Source organism: Betta splendens, chromosome 5, assembly GCF_900634795.4.
Source record: "Betta splendens chromosome 5, fBetSpl5.4, whole genome shotgun sequence".
Taxonomy (NCBI): Eukaryota; Metazoa; Chordata; class Actinopteri; order Anabantiformes; family Osphronemidae; genus Betta; species Betta splendens.
This window is the reverse complement of record NC_040885.2, coordinates 4664959-4684743: the sequence shown is the minus strand read 5'-3', so window position 1 is coordinate 4684743 and position 19785 is coordinate 4664959. Positions and strand designations below refer to the sequence as shown.

At 45.3% G+C, this 19785-nt stretch overlaps 1 protein-coding gene across 5 annotated transcripts in view; it reads right to left on the bottom strand.

Annotated features, from left to right (window-relative positions):
• LOC114856236 (copine-9-like) overlaps positions 1–19785 on the bottom strand; it is a 135872-nt gene that overhangs the window by 99352 nt on the left and 16735 nt on the right. The window contains exon 1 of one of the 5 annotated variants that reach the window (XM_029152041.3): positions 3749–3878. The exons of 3 other annotated variants lie outside the window; for them this stretch is intronic. The gene's annotated coding sequence lies outside the window, so the exon portion shown is untranslated. Of the gene's footprint in view, positions 1–3748; positions 3879–19785 lie in introns of those variants that run through there. One more of the 5 variants, XM_055509088.1, reaches the window with a different exon arrangement.

Here is a 19785-nt window from a genome sequence, read left to right as displayed (position 1 = left end):
ATGGTTAAACGGTGGGTGCTGTAATGGAAAAATTGTTTCTTCCTTATTTTATGCAGTTATTATATGATTTATAACTTATGTTCTGACATTAATATCTTATGTTTTGTCTTACATCTGTTTTATGTATTTGACATTTCACCTAGATTGTTCAATGGTTGTCTCTGCCTGATAGACAGCATTCTTAGCACTTTTTCCTGTCTGATAGTCAGACGCCAGTGATGCAGGTGTGAGAATGTAAACATCTTTGCACACACGGTGACAGGGAGGAGATGGTGCATGCAGTCTGATTGGCCTACACAGACGTTCCACTGTAGTCGGGGTTAAAAAGCAGAAGCAACTTGAGGATTGTGAACTCTTTGCATTACACCTTTGTGGTCTCTGCACTGATCTCCTGGTTTTTGGTTTGTTGATTTGCACGATCAACATCCATGTTTTTAATTAGCTTTCCCCATTATTTTTCTTTTTCTTAATTTTTATAATAAATCACACAAAAGACAACTCTCTCATCTGCTTGTTTATGGGAAATTTCCACCACAGTGCCAGTTATCTTTTAACGAGATCTGTTTATAAAATAGTTTTGTCTATTTTACTCACAAAAGTGGATGGTTCGTATTTGTTTGTTTATCTGCTAATTACAGCAAAAAATGCCTGAGCCAAATCTACCAATGTGTTCGGGCTGCCCCACACACTAGACACTGCTGATGAATGGAGGCTGTTTGTTTCTCTATGTCTGTTGACAGACAGCAACGGTCCATTCCAAGGAGACTTGGAGGAGGAAGTTGTCAGTGAGTGGGACCTGGCAGACCACAGCCACAGAAATCATCACAGATTCATAAAGATTCACAGCAGCGCAAATCATATTCACACCCAAATCATAAGCCTCTGTTGCTGCTGAATGGCAAATGCAAAAGCCCCAGATATTCCATGGTAAGGACGAAAAGGCCTTTGCTTCCTGCTGAGGTTGGGAGTCAATGAAGAAAATAATGTTTGGGATGCTCCCAGATAAAAGCTTATCTTCACAAGATGCAAGAGGCGTATTGGCATGTTTTCAAACTGCCTTTGGAGACGTGAAACTTTCTCCTGCACCGATTGTAAGTCAGGGATTACTGTTCCATCACTTCAAGCTATCTAATATTTCCTCAGCATCAGACTCAGATACTTACAGTAAAAAGATTAGTTGCCTATATTATTAGTCATATTAGTAGTCAGTCAAATTGAGTCAAGCTGCATTTCAGAAGATTTTTGATGCAAAAGTGTGTGATAAGGGTACCGAGCAAACCAACAAAGACACATTCAGTGATGACTATGCTTTTTAGAGGTGTGGACTTACAGACAACAGTGACACTAGCACAGATCCAGGCAGAACAGGAGAGGAGCATCACTTCTTTTAGTTTATGTTGAAATAACTCACCCTCCAGTAGTACTTACAAATTTAACCCGATGTATATTGGTGCCAAAACGTGTTAAAATATGACCTGTCTCATTATATAATAACTTTTTTATGTTGTGAAAACAAAATGTCATTTTATCCTGGGTTTAAGTTACAGGTTAACTTCTTTAATGCAGGTTCACACTTTGGATGTGATCAAAGTTTATTTATTGTCAAAATCATGAAAAATAATCATAATTTATTTAATGTATCTTTAAACCAAAACTCCAACAGCAGCCTACTGTTTACTTCTGCACAGTTTATACACAGTGTGTGTGTGTGTGTGTGTGTGTGTGTGTGTGTGTGTGTGTGTGTGTGTGTGTGTGTGTGTGTGTGTGTGTGTGTGTGTGTGTGTGTGTGTGTGTGTGTGCGTCCCTGCATGTGAGTATAGTCTCCTTGTGATACAAACTGATTCTCACTGTTCTGTGAGTCTGTGTGTGGATTCCACTGAGGCGAGGCTGATTTTCTTTGATGGCAGAAAGCACGAATTACTGCAAGACAGAGTGAGAGACACAAGGTTCTCTCAATGCTTATGAAGCCACTGTGTTCCAGGGCCAAGCTTCCAAAGTGTCTCAGTGGTTTACACGTTATGAATTTTTATATTTAGCTGCTCAGGCTTCACAGAGGAGCTTAGTTTTTATTGCATTCTGTCGCCTTAAAACACTATGATTAGCGTGACTGTCGCAGACTATTTTACCTCCCACAAGCTTAGACTTGTCTTAGCTCCAACCAAGGACAAAGGCTTTTTAAATATTGTCCTTGACCTTGTTTTGTACCATTTTTGTCCATTTGTTGTTTGATTACGTTAAACATTTTATTACTAAATGTCAATTTATGATTTTACCCCAGTTAAACTACAAACTCAAGGACTAACGTCCCAAAAGACAATAACAATGCACAGGACTTCAAAACCCACCATCTAAACTACTGTAACGGCAAAACAACTAGTAGTCTATTGGATGTCACAACTAGAGTTTGATGAGGTACAACACAACATAAATGCTACGGCAAGGTGAAGCCAAGACACCAGGTTAGAAGGGGAGATATCATCGTCCTTCCCATAATCAGAGATTGGGTTCCAAGCCCCAGTAGTAACAGAGCTTAACGCAAGAGCAGCTGACCTAAGAATGAAGATCCTGGCTAAGACAGACACCTGGAACCCCCAAAGCTGGTTACTAAAAATAAGTGAAGCACCTTCTGAAAGTCTGCTAGAAGGTGTCAATAGAGCACCACACACAATACCAACTATGACCATCACAGAGACCAATCAAGACCGAGGAGCTTATATACAGCTCCTTGAGGTATCTGGCTATAAGCTCAATACACACCATAAGGTGCAGCATCCCCCAAATAGAAATGGAGGTTGGAGGGTAAGATCAAGGCAACATGGAAATAAGTTAGTCAACTATCAGAACTACATAAAGGCATGACAAAGAAGTACAACCTATCTAAGCAGTGCAGCAACATGACCATACCTGAGGCCTTTGAAACTGCCAAGCAAAAACTAACAGCCCTGGCTACCCGGCTACAGAGATACAACACAGAAGTTGAAGTGACAGTAGAACAAAGCAATCCAAAATGCAAACAAAACTTCTACTGCAGCACCTACAGCACCTGTACCTACAGGACTAGAGCAACACGTACAGACACCTTACCTGGAAAACCTACAGTACTCTGGTTAACAAGACAAAAAGTCCTACCTGTACCTACAGGATTCAGAATTCTAACTGACAGATAAAAAAATTATAACAAACAACGAGTATGAGGTGAGAACAACACGTAATGTCCCAAGGCTGAATCTATTTCCTCTGAGAAAAATGGTTAAAAACAAAACAAGCAGTCCTTTTGATGACACCTGGTGGGGAAGCCGGGGAATGGCACTGACCCAGGTGCCACACTCAGGTTCCATTCAAGATGTGGATTTTGGAAGGAGAGTTACGGTCAGTTGAGAGTTTGGATAGAGTTTGGATAGTTTATGTAGTTTGGAGAGAAATTTTAGGAAGAGAAATTTAGGACAGTGAGGAGAGTAGGATTGGAACAGACATAAGACAAAAGTCTATCCATTGCATCACATCCGGGGCCTCCTACTGGACACCTCCCCAGGGAGGTGTCTAGGAGGCATCCAAACCAGATGCCCGAGCCACCTCAGCTGGGTTAGGGTTAGAGAAGTGAGAAGTGACTCTACTCCAAGCTCCTCCCAGGTGAGAGAGCTCCTCACCCTATCTCTAAGGGAGCGCCCATCCACCCTGCAAAGGTCACTCATTTCAGCCGCTGACCCACAGCTCATGACCATAGGTGAGGGTAAGAACATAGACTGACCGGTAAATTGAGAGCTTCGCCTTTCCGCTCAGCTCCCTCTTCACTACGACAGACCGGTACACTCCTCCACTTGGGCCAGAAACTCTCACCCAACCTGGAAAGGATAAACCACCTTTTTCCGGGCGAGAAACATGGCCTCAGACTTGGAAGAACTGATTCTCATCCAAGCCGCTTTGCACTCAGGTGCAAACCACTGTAGCGCATGCTGAAGGTTCTGGCCCGATGAAGAGGACGACTTCATCTGCAAAAAGCAGAGACGCAATCCTGTGGTCCCCAAACCAGACTCCCTCTGGCCCCTGGCTGTGCCTAGAAATTCTGTCCATAAAATTAATGACAGAATAACAGAACCGGTGACAAATGGCAGACCTGCCGAAGGCCAGCATGCACTGGGAACAGGTGTGACTAACTGACGGCAATGCGGAACCAAGCTCCTGCTCCAGTTGTACAGAGACCGAACACCCCTTAGCAAACAGCCTCGGCTCCGTATTCCCAGGGCACACCCCACAGAAGGCTACAAGGGATACAGTCGAATGCCTTCACCAAGTTCAAAAAAACAAATTCCACAACCAGGTCAAAAACCACATTGTTCCTCCTGTATCTGAGGTTCGACTGACCGAATTCTCCTCTCCAGTACCCCGGCATAGACTTTCCTAGGGAGGCTGAAAAGTGTGATACCTCTATAGTATATAGATATATCCCCCTTTTTATAAAGAGGGATAACTACCCTGGTCCAGAGGAACTGTCCCCATCATCCACGCGATATTGCAGGCGTGTAACCCAGGACAGCCCCACAACATCCAGAGGCATGAGGACGGATTTCATCCATGGTTGATGGGCAAGTCCAGCTCTGAGTCTCGAGTAGAAGGCATGTCAGAGGGATTGAGGAGATCCTCAAATTATTCCTTCCATCGACCAATAAAACCCTCAGTCGAGGTCAACAGCCGACCACCTCCGCTGAAAACAGAGTTGGTGGAGAACTGCATGCAACTCCAGAGGCATCAAATGGTTTGCCAGAGTCCTCCTCCATGGCCTCACCGAACTCCTCCCAAGCCCGAGTTTTTGCCTCTGCAGCAGCACGGGCTGCAGCACGTTTGGCCCATTGGTACCCATCAGCTGCCTCAGGAGACCCACAGGTCATCCAGACCTGATAGGACTTCTACTGCCACCACGACAGGCACCGGAGACCTTGCATCCACAGCTCCGAACGACCGCGTTGACAATGAAGATGTAAACATGGTCCACTCAGACTCACTGTCTCTAGCCTCCCTCGGAATTTGGTTGAAGCTGTCAAGGAGGTGTGAGTTAAAGATCCCTGTGACAGAGGGTTCGGCCAGATATTACCAACAGACCCTCACGATACATATGGGCCTGCCAAGTCATTCCAGCCTTCTTCCCTGCCAGTGGATCCTACTCACCACCAGGTGTTGATCAGTTGACAGCTCAGCCCCTCTCTTTACCCAAGTGTCCAAAACATGTGGCAGAAAGTCAACTACAAAGTCTATCATCAACCTCCGGCCTAGGATGTCCTGGTGCCATGTGCACTGATCGACACCCTTATGTTCAAATATGGTGTTAGTTATGGCAAGTCCAAAAACATAACGCCACTCAGGTTCCTAGGAGGCCCCGGGAAATACCCAGGACACGCTGCACTTGCACATAAAGCCTCACCAAATTAACCCTTTCTCAAACCTATTAGCTCAAGTAGTTCAATGCCTCCTGAGGCTTCATCTCACCATAACTAGAACTCACCCTTCACTACCGCCCAATAACCAGTCTCTGCACAACAATGAACTTTGTTGAGGCTGAGTTTCTATCACCATGGAAACGACAGTATAGCTTTATTTTGTTATATTTGTGTGCCAGGCATCATAACATGAGGAGGCACACAGACCAATACATGAGCAGTGCACAGACAGGAATCGGTAGTAACACCTGGGTGGAAAACATCAGCTACTGGCAGAGAAAGCAGTCACCCGAGACTGTAAGACCAGACATAACCTATGCACTGGATGGATTGACTACAAGAAAGCCTATGACTCAATGCCCCATACATTGATCATGGAATGCTTGAAACTATACAAGATTAACAGTACTCTAAGAACCTTCACCCAGAACTCAATGGGGAAGTGGAAAACAACCATGGAGGCCAACTTCAAGCTGATTGCCTAAGTTCACATCAAGCGCTGAATATACCAGGGAGATGCTCTGTCCCCACTGCTGTTCTGCATAGGCCTAAACCCCCTGAGCCAGATCATCACGAAGACTGGTTAAGGGTGCCAACTACAGAATGATGCAACCATCAGCCACCTCCTCTACATGGATGACATCAAGCTGTTTGCCAAGAGTGAATGCGATATCAACTTGCTGATACATATCACCAGGATATACAGTCAAGACACTGGAATGTCATTCGGACAGGATAAATGTGGTCGTGTGGTAGCAAAGAGCGGAAAGGTGATCAGGACTTGGGGGATAGAACTACCAGAAGGGAAGATAGCAGATATGGAGGACAGCTACAAATACCTTGGAATCCCATAGGCAAACGGTAACCACGAAGAGGCCGCAAGGAAAACAGCAACCACTAAGTACCTCCAAAGGGGAATGTCCTGAGAAGTCAGCTGAATGGGAAGAACAAAGTCCAGACAATCAACACCTATGCCCTCCCGGTCTTCAGGTACCCCGTTGGCATAATATTCAATTCAATTTTATTGATATAGCGTCAAATCACAACAAGGTTATTTCAAAGCACTTTACAAGGTAAGGTTTTAGACCTTACTCACCTAAACCCAACAGATCTCACATACAGCAAGTCTTTAATTACAATTTGACAGCAACAGTGGAGAGGAAAAACTCCCTCTCTAACAAAGAAGAAACCTCCAGCAGAACCAAGCTGGATGTGGGCGGCCATCTGCCTTGACCGGTTGGGGTGAGAGGATAGAGAGAGAGAAAAGCACAGCAACAACAACAAGCAACAACAGAGCACAGGCAGGATGGTTGGACCAGGGACTGGACTAAACACAGGCAGGATGGTTGGACCAGAGACTGAACACAGGCAGGATGGTTGGACCAGAGACTGGATACAAGCAGGATGTTTAGATCCGCAGATGCCTATCACAGACACAAAGCACTGAATCCGTGATACCTGTAGGTGAGGACAGAGTGGGAGAGAGGGAGAGAATGGGGGAGAAGCACTACTGTAGAGAAAGAGACAAGGTTAGGTAAACATGAAACAATGATGGGAGAATATTGAATAGAAGAGATAGAAAGAAACAGAGGATATCAGTGTATAAATTAAGTTTCAATTTTCAATTTTATTTATATAGCGCCAAATCACAACAAAGTTATTTCAAGGCACTTTACAAAGTAAGGTTTAAAACCTAGCAGCAGTCCATGTCTATTGCAGCGTAACTAAGAGATGGTTCCTGTGATTATCATTGCCAGTGACCGGAACCATCTCTAACCGGAACCAGTGACCAGTAACCGGAACCATCTCTAACTATAAGCTTTATCAAAAAGGAAGGTTTTAAGCCTGATCTTAAAGGTGGAGAGTGAGTCAGCTTCTCAAACCTGAACAGGAAGCTGGTTTCACAGGAGATGAGCTTGGTAGCTAAAGGCTCTGCCTCCCATTCTCTCCGGGTTCTCCAGCTTCCTCCCACAGTCCAAAAACATGCCTTAATTGGTCACTCTAAATTGCCCGTAGGTGTGTGTGTGTGAATGGTTGTCTGTCTGTGTTGCCCTATGATGGACTGGCAACCTGTCCAGGGTGTACCCCGCCTCTCGCCAAAAGACACCTGGGATAGGTTCCAGCACTACCCGTGACCCCGCATGGGAATAAGCGGTAGAAAATGGATGGATGAATTTAATATGGACGAGCTGATTAAAGACAAAACTTCTTTAAGTAATCTGGTTGGGATTAGGTTTAAAAGACATGTGGACGACTTGGAATAGTTGATTATTGAGGTATTGAGTCATGTGGACGACTTGGAATAGATTATTGAGGAATTGATTATTAAGGTTAACTCCACATGAGTTATGTGGAAGAATGGGGGAGAAGCACTACTGGAGAGAAAGAGACAAGGTTAGTCAAACATGAAACAATGATGGGAGGATATTGAATAGAAGAGATAGAACATGAGTTACAGTACTGTATGTGGAAGAAACTCTGTAAGACAATGGACTTTGTAAATTTAGAGTTGATGGAGAGAGTGATTTCTGTCATTTGGAGGAAGACGCTGATCAATGTTTTCTCCAGTGGTGACAATTTTGATAATTTTATTAGTGAAGTAGTTCAAGTTATTGCTGCTGAGATTTAGGGGACAGTAGGCTCAACACAGCTATCACTCTTAGTCTGCCTGGCTAAAGGGCTGAAAAGAAACCTGGGGTTGTTTTTGTTTTCCTCAATTAAGGAGGAGTAATATGTTTTCTATATTATTAGACTGTTCTTCCATGTCCTTCCAGTTTACATTTATTTTGTTAGAACTCCACTGCCTTTCTAGTTGTCGGGTCCTGTACTTTAGGCTGCGGATCTCTGAGTTATACCACGGAGCCAACCTCATCTGATTCACTGCCTTCTTCTACTTCAGATGAGCCGCTGTGTCTAACATGGTACGTAGAGAAGCTACAGCATCATCTACAAGACAGTCAACCTCTTCATAAGGATTAAGGTGACTGTTCTCCTCTGTGTAGCTCCAAGAAAATGAGGCAAAAGATGATGGAGTCATCTGCTTGAATCTGGCAACAGCGTCATCAGTTAAATATCTGCTATAGTAAGATTTCTTTCCAGCTTCTGCAAGGTCAATTATGGGGACTGCAAAAGTTAATAAGAAATGGTGAGATAACAGAGGGTTTTGGGGAAGAACTATTAAATTATCAAATTCAACCCCATATGTCAGGACAAGATCGAGGGTATGGTTAAGAGTGTCATGTTTTAGTCCTGTTTCCTGTTTTATTTTGTAGTACTTCCTGTTTGTTATGGGAAAAATTGTTTCTTCCTTATTTCTATGCAGTCATTATATGATTTATGACTTATGTTCTGTTTTGTCTTACTGTATGCATTTGACATTTCACCTAGATTGTTCAATGGTTGTCTCTGCCTGACTCTCAGCTCTAGCTCCCAAACCCAAGGTCGGGGAGTTGTGTCTCTGTCTGTTGAGACTTGGTGCTCCTTTCTCACAGATAGTTGGACGTCAGCGATGCAGGTGTGAGAATGTAAATATCTTCACACACACTGCGACAGGGAGGAGATGGTGCATGTAATTTGATTGGGTTAGAAAGACATTCCACCCTAGTCGGACAGAGAAGCTAAAAGGCAGAAGCAACTTTAGGATCGTGGGTTCTTTGCATCACACCTTCGTGGTGTGTGCACTGATCTCCCCAGCTGGTTTTTGATTTGTTGATGTGCACAATCAACATCCATGCTTTTTATTTGCTTTCCCCATTATTTTTATGTTCCTTTATTTTTATAATAAATTACACAAAAGACAACTCTTTCATCTGCCACGTTATGGTAAATTTCCACCACACTGTTTCACTCACGTCACACCTGTTTCCCATGCTATCCCCGGTTCATCACGCACACCTGTCAGCAATCATGTAATCACCACCAGTATTTAGACACTGCCTCACACACCAGTCAGACGCCAGATTGTCACGTGTACACACCACTTTCGAGCATTCTCGTATAGCTCACCTTGTTTTTGATCTCGTCTGAACCTGACTACTGATTCCTGCCTGCTCCTTGCCTGTACCTGCGTTCTGGAAAAGACTGGTGATGTACCCAACCACCTGACCAAGAGATAAGCCTGCTCCTTGCCTGTACTTCTACCGTCCTCATTCATTATTGAAACCTTGCCTGTCCCCGGATCTGAGTTTGCCTGCTCCCTTTTTGCCTTCACCTGAGATCAACCGTGTATCACTTGGATTGCCTTGAGGATGTTTATACAATAAAGACTGTTTGTTTACCAATCGATCATCTTGTCTGCACTGTGCATGTGGGTCCGATATCTGCAAAAACCTGACATGGAGTCAACTCATTTAAACAAACATATTCATCCTGCTGCAGCCAGGTTTCAGCGAGACAGAACAGATCTATGTGATGGTCACTTATCAAGTTATTTATTAACAAGGATTTAGGAAGGCTTGGAAGGTGAAGGCCACAGTGGTGCCTGTGGTGATCGGAGCACTGGGGGCAGTGACCCCCAAATTGGAGGAGTGGCTACAACAGATCCCTGGAAAAACATCTGAAATCTCAGTCCAGAAAAGTGCAGTCCTAGGAACAGCAAGGATACTGCGCAGAGCCCTGAAGCTCCCTGGCCTCTGGTAGAGGACCCGAGCTTAGAAAGCGAATGAGACCACCCGCAGAGGGTGAGAATAGAGTGTAGTATATAGTAGCATCCACAAGTCCACAAATTCACATTCTACATATTGGACAGGAGGTGATGTTGATTCTTATATTAAAAGGTTGTTTTCTGATAAGACACTCTGCCCTGACCATCCCCCAGGTTAAGAAGAACCGGCAAGCTTTTCTCCTACAACAGGACTGTTGCTTAAAACAATAACACACATATGGTTCCAGAAATCTAAATGCAACAACAGCGGTCATAGTTAAGTGTTTGCCTGGGGCCAGAGCAGGCGACATTGAGTCTTATCTTAAGCTCCTGTCTCAGGATAAGCGTAGGTACGCTAAGATCGTAATACATGCAGAAGCTAATGATTCATGGTTACGCCAGTCAGAAGGTGGCATTATATGTGATATTGACCAATAACTAACATTGAGTCTGTGCTTTCAGTTGACAAAACAATGCTCCATAGTTTTCTCTCCTCCCCAATGTAACCAGCGATGATGTGTATAGCCGGCTTTCATCGCTCCACCGCTGGTTGTTTAAGTGGTGCCCCGCAATCGATGTGGGCTTTGTGGCTATTTGAAGCAGTTTTTTAATTTACTAATGATCTTCTCTTAGCTTCAGACAGTGGTCTAATTTCTGTCCTTATCCTGTTAGATCTTCTAGACTAAAACATAGCATTGGAATTAAAGGAAGAGCACTGGGATGGTTTCAATCCTACTTGTTAAACAGATTCCAGTTTGTTCATGTTAACGACAAATCCTCCATATGCACAATGATTAGCTTTGGAGTACCGCAGGGTTCTGTGCTTGGTCCAATACTGTTAGTCTATACAAGTCTCCTCTAGGTGAGATTCTTAGGAAGAATATAAATCTATTCTATTCAATTCAAATCTATTCAATGAAAATTCTATAAATTGTCATTGTTATGCAGATGATACTCAGCTATATATGTCTTTGGAACCAAATGAAACAGATCAACTAGTCAGAAATCAAGTTTCTTTAAAAGACATCAAATCCTGGATGTCCCAAAACTAACTTCAACTAAATTCAGAAAAAAGGAGGTTCTTATTATTGACCTTAAAAATCACAGAGAGACCCTGTTAAGTCAGATAGTTACTTTGGATAACATAACATTAGCTTCAGATTCTACTGTGAGGAACATTGGTGTCATCTTTGACCAGGATCTCTCTTTTACATCATACATTAAACAAATGTTCAGAACTGCCTACTTCATCATAGTCATCTTTCATCTTAGAAATATAGCTAATATTAGAAGCATCCCCTCTCAGAGTGATGCAGAGAAACTGATCCATGCATTTGTTACCTCTACGCTTAACTATTTGAACTCCTTACTCATAGGATGTCTTAACAGCTCCTTAAAAAGCCTAAAGCTAATTCAATTTTTTTCTCAAAGCTCGGGGCTATTTGTGGTTCCTAGTGGTCTTTAAATATAGAATGGAAGGCAGAGCTTTTAGCTACCAAGCTCCTCTCCTGTGGAACCAGCTTCCTGTTCAGGTTTGAGGAGCTGACACACTCTCCACCTTTAAGATCAGGCTTAAAACCTTCCTTTTTGATAAAGCTTATAGTTAGAGATGGTTCGAGTTACTGGCAAATGATTGTTAGTCACAGGAACAATCTCTTAGTGAAGCTGCAATAGAGAAAAACTGCTGGGGGACTTAATTTATACACTGAGCTCCTCTGTTTCCTTCTATCTCTTCTATCCAATAACCTCCCATCATTGTTCCATATTTAACTAACCTTGTCTCTTTCTCTCCAGTAGTCGTGCTTCTCCCCCACTCTCTCTATCCCACTCTGTCCTTAACTACAGGTATCATCGGACTCTATCTCTATAGCTATGTGTCTGTGGTGGGCAGCTGCAGATCCAACCATCCTGCCTGTATTCAGTCCCTGGTCCAACCATTCTGCCTGTATTCAGTCCCTGGTCCAACCATCCTGCCTGTGCTCGTTGTTGCTTGTTGTTTTTGCTGTGCTTTTCTCTCTCTATCCCCTCATCCCAACCAGTCAAGGCAGATGGCCACCCACATCCAGCCTGGTTCTGCTGGAGGTTTCTTCCTCGTTAGAGAGGGAGTTTTTCCTCTCCACCGTTGCTGTCAAATTGTAAATAAGGCTTGATGTATGTGGGATCTGTTGGGTTTGGTTGTGTAAGGTGTTAAACCTTACCCTGCCGTACCTTGAGATAGCATTGTTGTGATTTGGCGCTATATATAAAAATTGAATTGAATTGACCATTAAAAGACCATGTGTGCTCTTTGAATCTTTGAATTCTGTACGATGAGTTTCCATGAAGTTACAGGTTTCCAGATTCACCACATTCCTTTTGTCTTTAAGGTTAAAATAAAGTTATCATGTTTTTCTGTTAATTCTGTATGCCATGCGTATATACTTATGGTGGCCTGGTAGCTCAGTGGGTAGAGCATTGGAAGCAGGACGTTCAAACCCACCAGGACTCCAGCTGTGTCCTTGAGTAAGACACTTCGCACAAGCCCTGCCTTGCATGGCAACCCACTACTCCCCCAGGGGAAGGGTTAAATGCAGAAGACCAATTTTGTTGTTTCATTGTAAGATGTGATAATGACCAGTATAGGCTTTCTTATGTTTTCAGGTAGAGATCCATAGACAAGTTCTATAGCTTTCTTAAATTCATTGAGAACACGGATGTTTCCTCAAAGGGCGAAAAAGGAGCCTTTCAAATTCACTAGTAAGTGTTAGATATTTAAAGGTTAGTAACAAATGCTTCTTTCTCTTCCCCAGATTCATCACACCTTTAGGTATTATTCTTATTCTTATTAAGGTTCAGTCATCTGTTCATTTTCATTTGCATACGTATGTTCATTTATCTGTTCATATAAAGTGTTTGTTTGTTGTGCTTATTCCTTTATTGCTTGTTTTTTATATTTATAGCTATTAATATAGCTATTTATAATAATTTATTCATATATCCCGTAGCATTAGTATAGTAAAACGTTAAAAAGATCTTGTTTTATATTCCTCGTTCTTCAGAGAACGACAAAGGTCAGTGACACTGCGACAAGAACTCATGACATTAGAGACTGATTTGATTTTATCAAGGTAAAATAATTCATTAAATTACTATCTGGTGTTTAACTAGAGTCTAACTAGCTATAAAAAGGCCTGGTGCCCATATTTTGAGGAATATTAATGTTTCTGAATTATTATTAAATTATTCATTTGAATCCGCCACTATATATATAAAAAAAAACTCCCTTCTCACCCTCCACGGGTGGTCTCATTCGCTTTCCAAGCTCGGGTCCTCTAAAAGAGGCCAGGAAGCTTGAGGGTTCTGCGCAGTATCCTTGCTGTTCCTAGGACTGCACTTTTCTGGACTGAGATGTCGGATGTTTTTCCAGGGATCTGTTGTAGCCACTCCTCCAGTTTGGGGGTCACTGCCCCTAGTGCTCCAATCGCCACAGGCACCACTGTGGCCTTCACCTTCCAAGCCTTCTCCAGTTCTTCTCTGAGCCCTTGGTATTTCTCTAGTTTCTCATGTTCCTTTTTCCTGATGTTGCCATCGCTTGGTATTGCCACATCCACTACTACGGCTTTCCTCTGCTCTTTGTCCACCACCACAATGTCTGGTTGGTTCGCCATTACCATTCTGTCTGTCTGTATCTGGAAGTCCCACAGGATCTTGGCTCGCTCGTTCTCTACCACCTTGGGAGGTGTTTCCCACTTTGACCTTGGGGTTTCCAGTCTATACTGCGCGCAGATGTTCCTGTATACTATGCCAGCCACTTGGTTATGGCGTTCCATGTATGCTTTCCCTGCCAGCATCTTACACCCTGCAGTTATGTGCTGGATCGTCTCAGGGGCCTCTTTGCACACTCTACACCTTGGGTCTTGTCTGGTGTGGTAGATCTGGGCCTCTATGGCTCTGGTGCTCAGGGCTTGCTCCTGTGCGGCCAGGATGAGTGCCTCTGTGCTGTCCTTCAGCCCGGCCCCTTCAAGCCATTGGTAGGATTTGTTGAGATCAGCCACTTCAGTTATGTTCCGGTGGTACATCCCTTGTAAGGGCTTGTCCTCCCATGATGGTCCCTCTTCCAGCATGTCATCCTCTGTTCTCCACTGCCTGAGACATTCACTCAGCACATCATCTGTCGGGGCCTTATCCTTGATGTACTTATGGATCTTGAATGTTTCATCCCGGATAGTGGCTCTCACGCTCACTAGTCCTCGGCCTCCTTCCTTGCGGCTAGCGTACAGTCTAAGGGTGCTGGATTTGGGGTGGAACCCTCCATGCATGGTGAGGAGCTTTTGTGTCTTAACATCTGTGGTCTGTATCTCTTCCTTTGGCCACCTTATTATTCCCGCAGGGTATCTGATCACTGGTAGGGCGTAGCTGTTTATTGCCCGGGATTTGTTCTTGCCTTTGAGCTGGCTTCTTAGGACTTGCCTTACTCGTTGGAGGTATTTGGCTGTTGTCGCATTCCTTGTTGCCTGTTCAAGGTTGCCGTTTGCCTGTGGTATTTCAAGGTACTTGTAATTGTCCTCAATGACTGCTATTGTTCCTTCTGGGAGTGAGACCCCTGTGTGGATAACCTTGCCTCTCTTAGTCACCATCCTCGCACATTTCTCGAGCCCAAATGACATCCCGATGTCTGAGCTGTAGATCCATGTAGAGGAGGTGACTTATGGTGGCCCCGTTCCGGAGTCGGTATCCGTAGCCAGTCTTGTTTATTATTTGGCTGAGGGGGTTCAGACCTATGCAGAAGCATCGGGCATGCAGCAGTGGGGGACAGTGCATCTCCTTGGTATATGCCACATTTGATGGATACTTGGGCAAGTTGCTTCCCATTGGCTTCAAGGGTGGTTCTCCACAACCTAATCGAGTTTGCAATGAAGGCCCTTAGAGTTCTGTTGATGTTGTACAGCTCCAAGCATTCAGTGATCCATGTGTGTGGCATTGAGTCATAGGCTTTCTTGTAGTCGATCCAGGCTGTGCACAGGTTGGTGTTGTTCTGTCAACCAGGAGTTGGTGTTTGGCTCCTCTGGTATCCTTACCAATGCCCTTCTGTGCTTCGCTCATGTATTGACCCATGTGCCCACTTATCTTAGCGGCGATGATGCCTGACATGAGCTTCCATGTTGTGGAGAGACAGGTTATTGGCCGGTAGTTGGATGGGACTGTACCCTTTGAGGGATCCTTCATTATCAGGATTGTTCGCCCTTCAGTTAGCCATTCAGGGTGAGTTCATTTGTGCTGCCAGGTGCTCATGGATTGCAGTGAGCTTCTTTAGCCAGTAGGCTTGGATCATGTCAGGGCCAGATGCTGTCCAGTTTTTCATACCTGAGACTCTGTGTTGGATGTCTGCCACTGTGATAGTCACTGGATTCTGTTCAGGGAGGTTTTTGTGGTCTTCCCTCAGATCCACCAGCCACTGTGCATTGCTGTTGTGTGACACCTCCCTTTCCCATATACCTTTCCAGTACTGTTCAGTTTCCAGCCTTGGTGGGTCTGCTCTGCTGTTATTACCCTGCCATTGAGAGTACACTTTCGCAGGTTGTGTTGCGAACAGCCAGTTTATTCGTCTGGCTTCATTGTCTCTGGTGTATCTCTTTAGGCGGCTGGCCAAGGCTTGTAGCCTTTGCTTGGCAGTTTCGAGTGCTTCAGGTATGGGCATCTGGCTGTACCTCTTAGGCATCGGTCTTTTCATTGCACCTCTCTGGGCCTCTGTCATTTGGCTCACTTCCCTCCGAGCTGCCTTGATTTTTGCCTCCAACCTTTGTTTCAATGGTGGGTATTGTTTCTCATGGCTCCCATGATTGCTCTTATAGCCAAGCACCTCTAGGATCACTGATGCTGAAGCGTATATCAGCTCATTGGTTTCTGTGATTGTTGTGGTAGGGATTGCTCTCAATGCTGCATTCACATCTTCCATGAGACTTTCTGATGGTACTTCACTTAGCCGTTGTAGTGGGGTTCGGGGTTGCCTGTTCAATCTCGCCATGATCTTATCTTTCAGGTCAGTCACTGCCTCGCTCAGCGTATCTGTGCTCATTGGGGCTTCGTACCCAATTTCCGGATGGGGAGATGGTGAAACCTCCCCTCTGACCTGGCGTCCTGGCTCCCCCTTGCCGTAGCATTTGTGTTGTATCTCGTCAATCTCAAGTTGTGATAGCAGTTGCCGTTTGTGGATGTTGGAACACTGAGCTACTAGTTGCTCTGCCGTCAGTCTTGAATGTGGGTTTCTCCGTTCCCATTCGCTGCACATTCTTTTCACATAACCCCTCTGACTAGGGTTACTTGAGTAGTAGCATGGAGTGAGGTTAGCTTCTTCAACAAGTAGGAATGGTTCATGTCACGGCCTGGTGCCACCCAGTTCTTCATATATGAGACTTTCTATTGGGTGCTTGACATTGTGATGGTCACTGGATCTTGTTCAGGAAGATTGCTGGGGTCTGTTCTCAAGTCCACTAGCCACTTTGCATTGCTGTTATGCGATGCCTCCTTCTTCCATATGTCTTTCCAGTATTCTTCGGTCTCCAGCCTTGATGGGTCTGCCCCATATTATTACCCTGTTGCTGTGAGTATACCTTGGATGGCTGTGAGCCTTTACTTGGCAGTTTCCAAGGCCTCAGGTATAGTCATGTTGCTAAACTTCTTAGATAGGTGGTACTTCTTTGTCATGCCTTTCTGTAGTTCTGAGAGTTGACTAACTTCTTTCAGTGTTGCCTTGACCTTAGCCTCCAACCTCCATTTCCATAGGGGATACCTTATGGCTTGTGATGATCTTATAGCCAAGTACCTCAAGGATCACAGTTGCTGTGCTTAATATCAGCTGACTAGGCTCAGCGATGGTCATACTTGGTATTGTTTGTAGTGTCGCATTCACTTCTTCTATTAGGAGGTGCTTCGATTATTCTTGGTAACCGGCTTTTCATTTTTAGGTCAGCTGCTGATTTCGGGGATATTAAAGCACTGTGCTACTAGTTGTTTCGGGGTTAGTATAGATTTTGGGTTTCGAAGTATCCATAGTTCCCACATTCTTTTCATGTAACCCCGCTCAGTAGCGGTAATACTGTAGTTTGCTGTCCTCATCAGCTTATATACAACTGGATGCTCAAACTGGGGACTCCAATGTTGACAGGTTATCCCTATGTCCGATTTGAACTCGAGAGGTGTTCTGTTACTGCAATTTTAAGCTTGTCCTGGTTTGTCCACAATAAACATCATGTTAGAGGGTGTCCATCGGTGCACATGGCACTAGGACAGCTTGGGCCATGGGCAATGCTCCCTTTTTTTGTGTCTGAGCAATCAGACCATCCATCCAAACTGCATGGTTTATTAACGTGAAATTACAGCATTTACATTTGAGTTAGACCACAGAAAGCGAACAGCAGCTCATTGTCATTTACGTTCATTAGCTGTGTAAATACGTCCGTGAATCGCATCATCGCCTGGAGCAGCCAGTCATTGGTCACTCACTGACTCACGATGCAAAATAACACAGAATACAATTGTTATGTGTTTATTTTATTTCCAAATCAGGTTGGATTTTTTTGTGCGCGCAGTCAGATTTTCTGCGTGCGCCAACCGTGTCAGCAGTGCACGCGTGCAGCTTAGAGGGAACAGTGGCCATGGGTCAGTGATCAACTCTGTTCTTGTGTCCTCTGACGTCTAGCCATATGAGTGAAGCGCCGGCCTGAGCCGATTGTCAACTAACGTTGAGTTTGAGGGGGAGACAGATAGACAGACTCAACAGACTTTTTTTTTTTTTTTCTCTGGCGCCGGTCGAGCTGGCTGCTGGTCACAACAGCTCCTGTCCTCTTACTTCTATTTATTACTTTCTTCACCTATTCACGTTCATCTTTCTAGTGTTTTGTTAGTAGCACTAGTGTACACAACCTGTACACAACTTTTATATAGTTTGGCGCAGTACAAACGCTGTTTTAAAGCTATGATGTGCGTTGGGGTCAGAGCGCGCATTGTTTACACCGCGGAGCAGCTGATCGCGCTGCACAGCGCCGTAGTTCTGCCCAGAGACAGACACGAGATCACCACTAAGGTGCTGGTGAAGACCCGACGTGGGCGCCGCGCCGGAAAACTACGACGGGAGAAAACGAGACGCTTCAGGCCCGCTGTCCCCTCCGTCATCATGGGGAACGTGAGATCTCTCCCCAACAAGATCGACGAGCTTGCGGCGCTCACACGGTACCAGCCGGAGTACAGAACGAGCAGCGTCCTGCTGTTCACGGAGACCTGGCTGACGTCACTCATCCCGGACTCGACTGTCGCACTGGACAATTTTCATCTGCCCCACCAGAGACAATAAAACACTGGACTTATTCTACGCCAACACCAGAGAGGCCTACACTGCATCCTCCCTCCCACCACTGGGCAGAGCTGACCACAACATCCTGCATCTCCTGCCTGTGTATAAACCTGTTGTACACAGGCAGCCGGTGGTGCCCCGCACAGTGAAGAGGTGGACAGCTGAGAGCGAGGAGGCTCTCAGGGACTGTTTTAACACCACTGTTCGGATGGAGCTCTGCGACCCACATGGGGAGGACATTAACGCAAAAACAGACTGTGTAACGGATTACATCAACTTCTGCTGTGAAAACACTGTTCCCACCAGGCGGGTTCGGTGTTTCACCAACAACAAGCCGTGGGTCACCCCTAATATTATAGCTCTGCTAACGGAGAAGAAGAGAGCATTTAAATCAGGGGACAGGGAGGAGCTGAGGAGGGTGCACAAGGAGCTGAGGAGGAAAATCCCTGAGGGGAAGTCCAGCTACAGGAGGAAGATGGAGGAGCAGCTGCAGCAGAACAGTGTCAGTGAGGTGTGGAGAAGTCTGAAAACCATCTCTGGCTTCAAAGCTCCACACCCACAGGCTGAGGGGGACCTGAGCTGGGTCAACGAGCTGAACTCATACTTTAATAGGTTTGACCAAGCACCCACTCACACCTCCCAGCATCTGCCTCTAAACCTTTTGGCACCTCATACCACTGGATTACCAGCCCCCACAGCCCTTCACACCTTTACACAAAGCCCTCTATCCTCAGCCCTGACTCATCCCAACAACGCCCCCTCACTTCACACCACACTAAGACACTCCCTCAACCCCTATCCTTTTGCCAGCACCCAGGTGAGAAGTGAGCTCAGGAAGATCAAGGCCCGGAAAGCAGCTGGACCAGACGGCATCAGCTTCAGACTCCTAAAGTCCTGCGCAGGCAAACTGTGTGGAGTTATGGAGCATGATTTCAACCTGAGCCTCAAGCTGAGGGTGGTACCACAGCTTTGGAAGACCTCCTGCGTGGTACCAGTGCCCAAGACACCGCACGCCAAAGACCCCAGCAGCTTCAGACCAGTGGCTCTGACATCACACCTGATGAAGACACTGGAGAGACTGGTCCTGGGTCACCTCCGCTCTGCGGTGGGAACCTACCTGGACCCGCTGCAGTTCGCCTACCGACACGGCATAGGAGTAGACGACGCCGTCATCTTCCTCCTACATTGAGCTCTCTCCCACCTAGAGAAGCCCGGCAGCACTGTGAGGATCATGTTCTTTGACTTCTCCAGTGCCTTCAACACCATCCAGCCGGTGCTTCTGAAACACAAACTGGAGGAGGCTGGTGTTGACCTTCATCTGACGGAGTGGATTATGGGCTATCTCACAAACAGGCCTCTGATGACTCTGCAATCGTCGGACT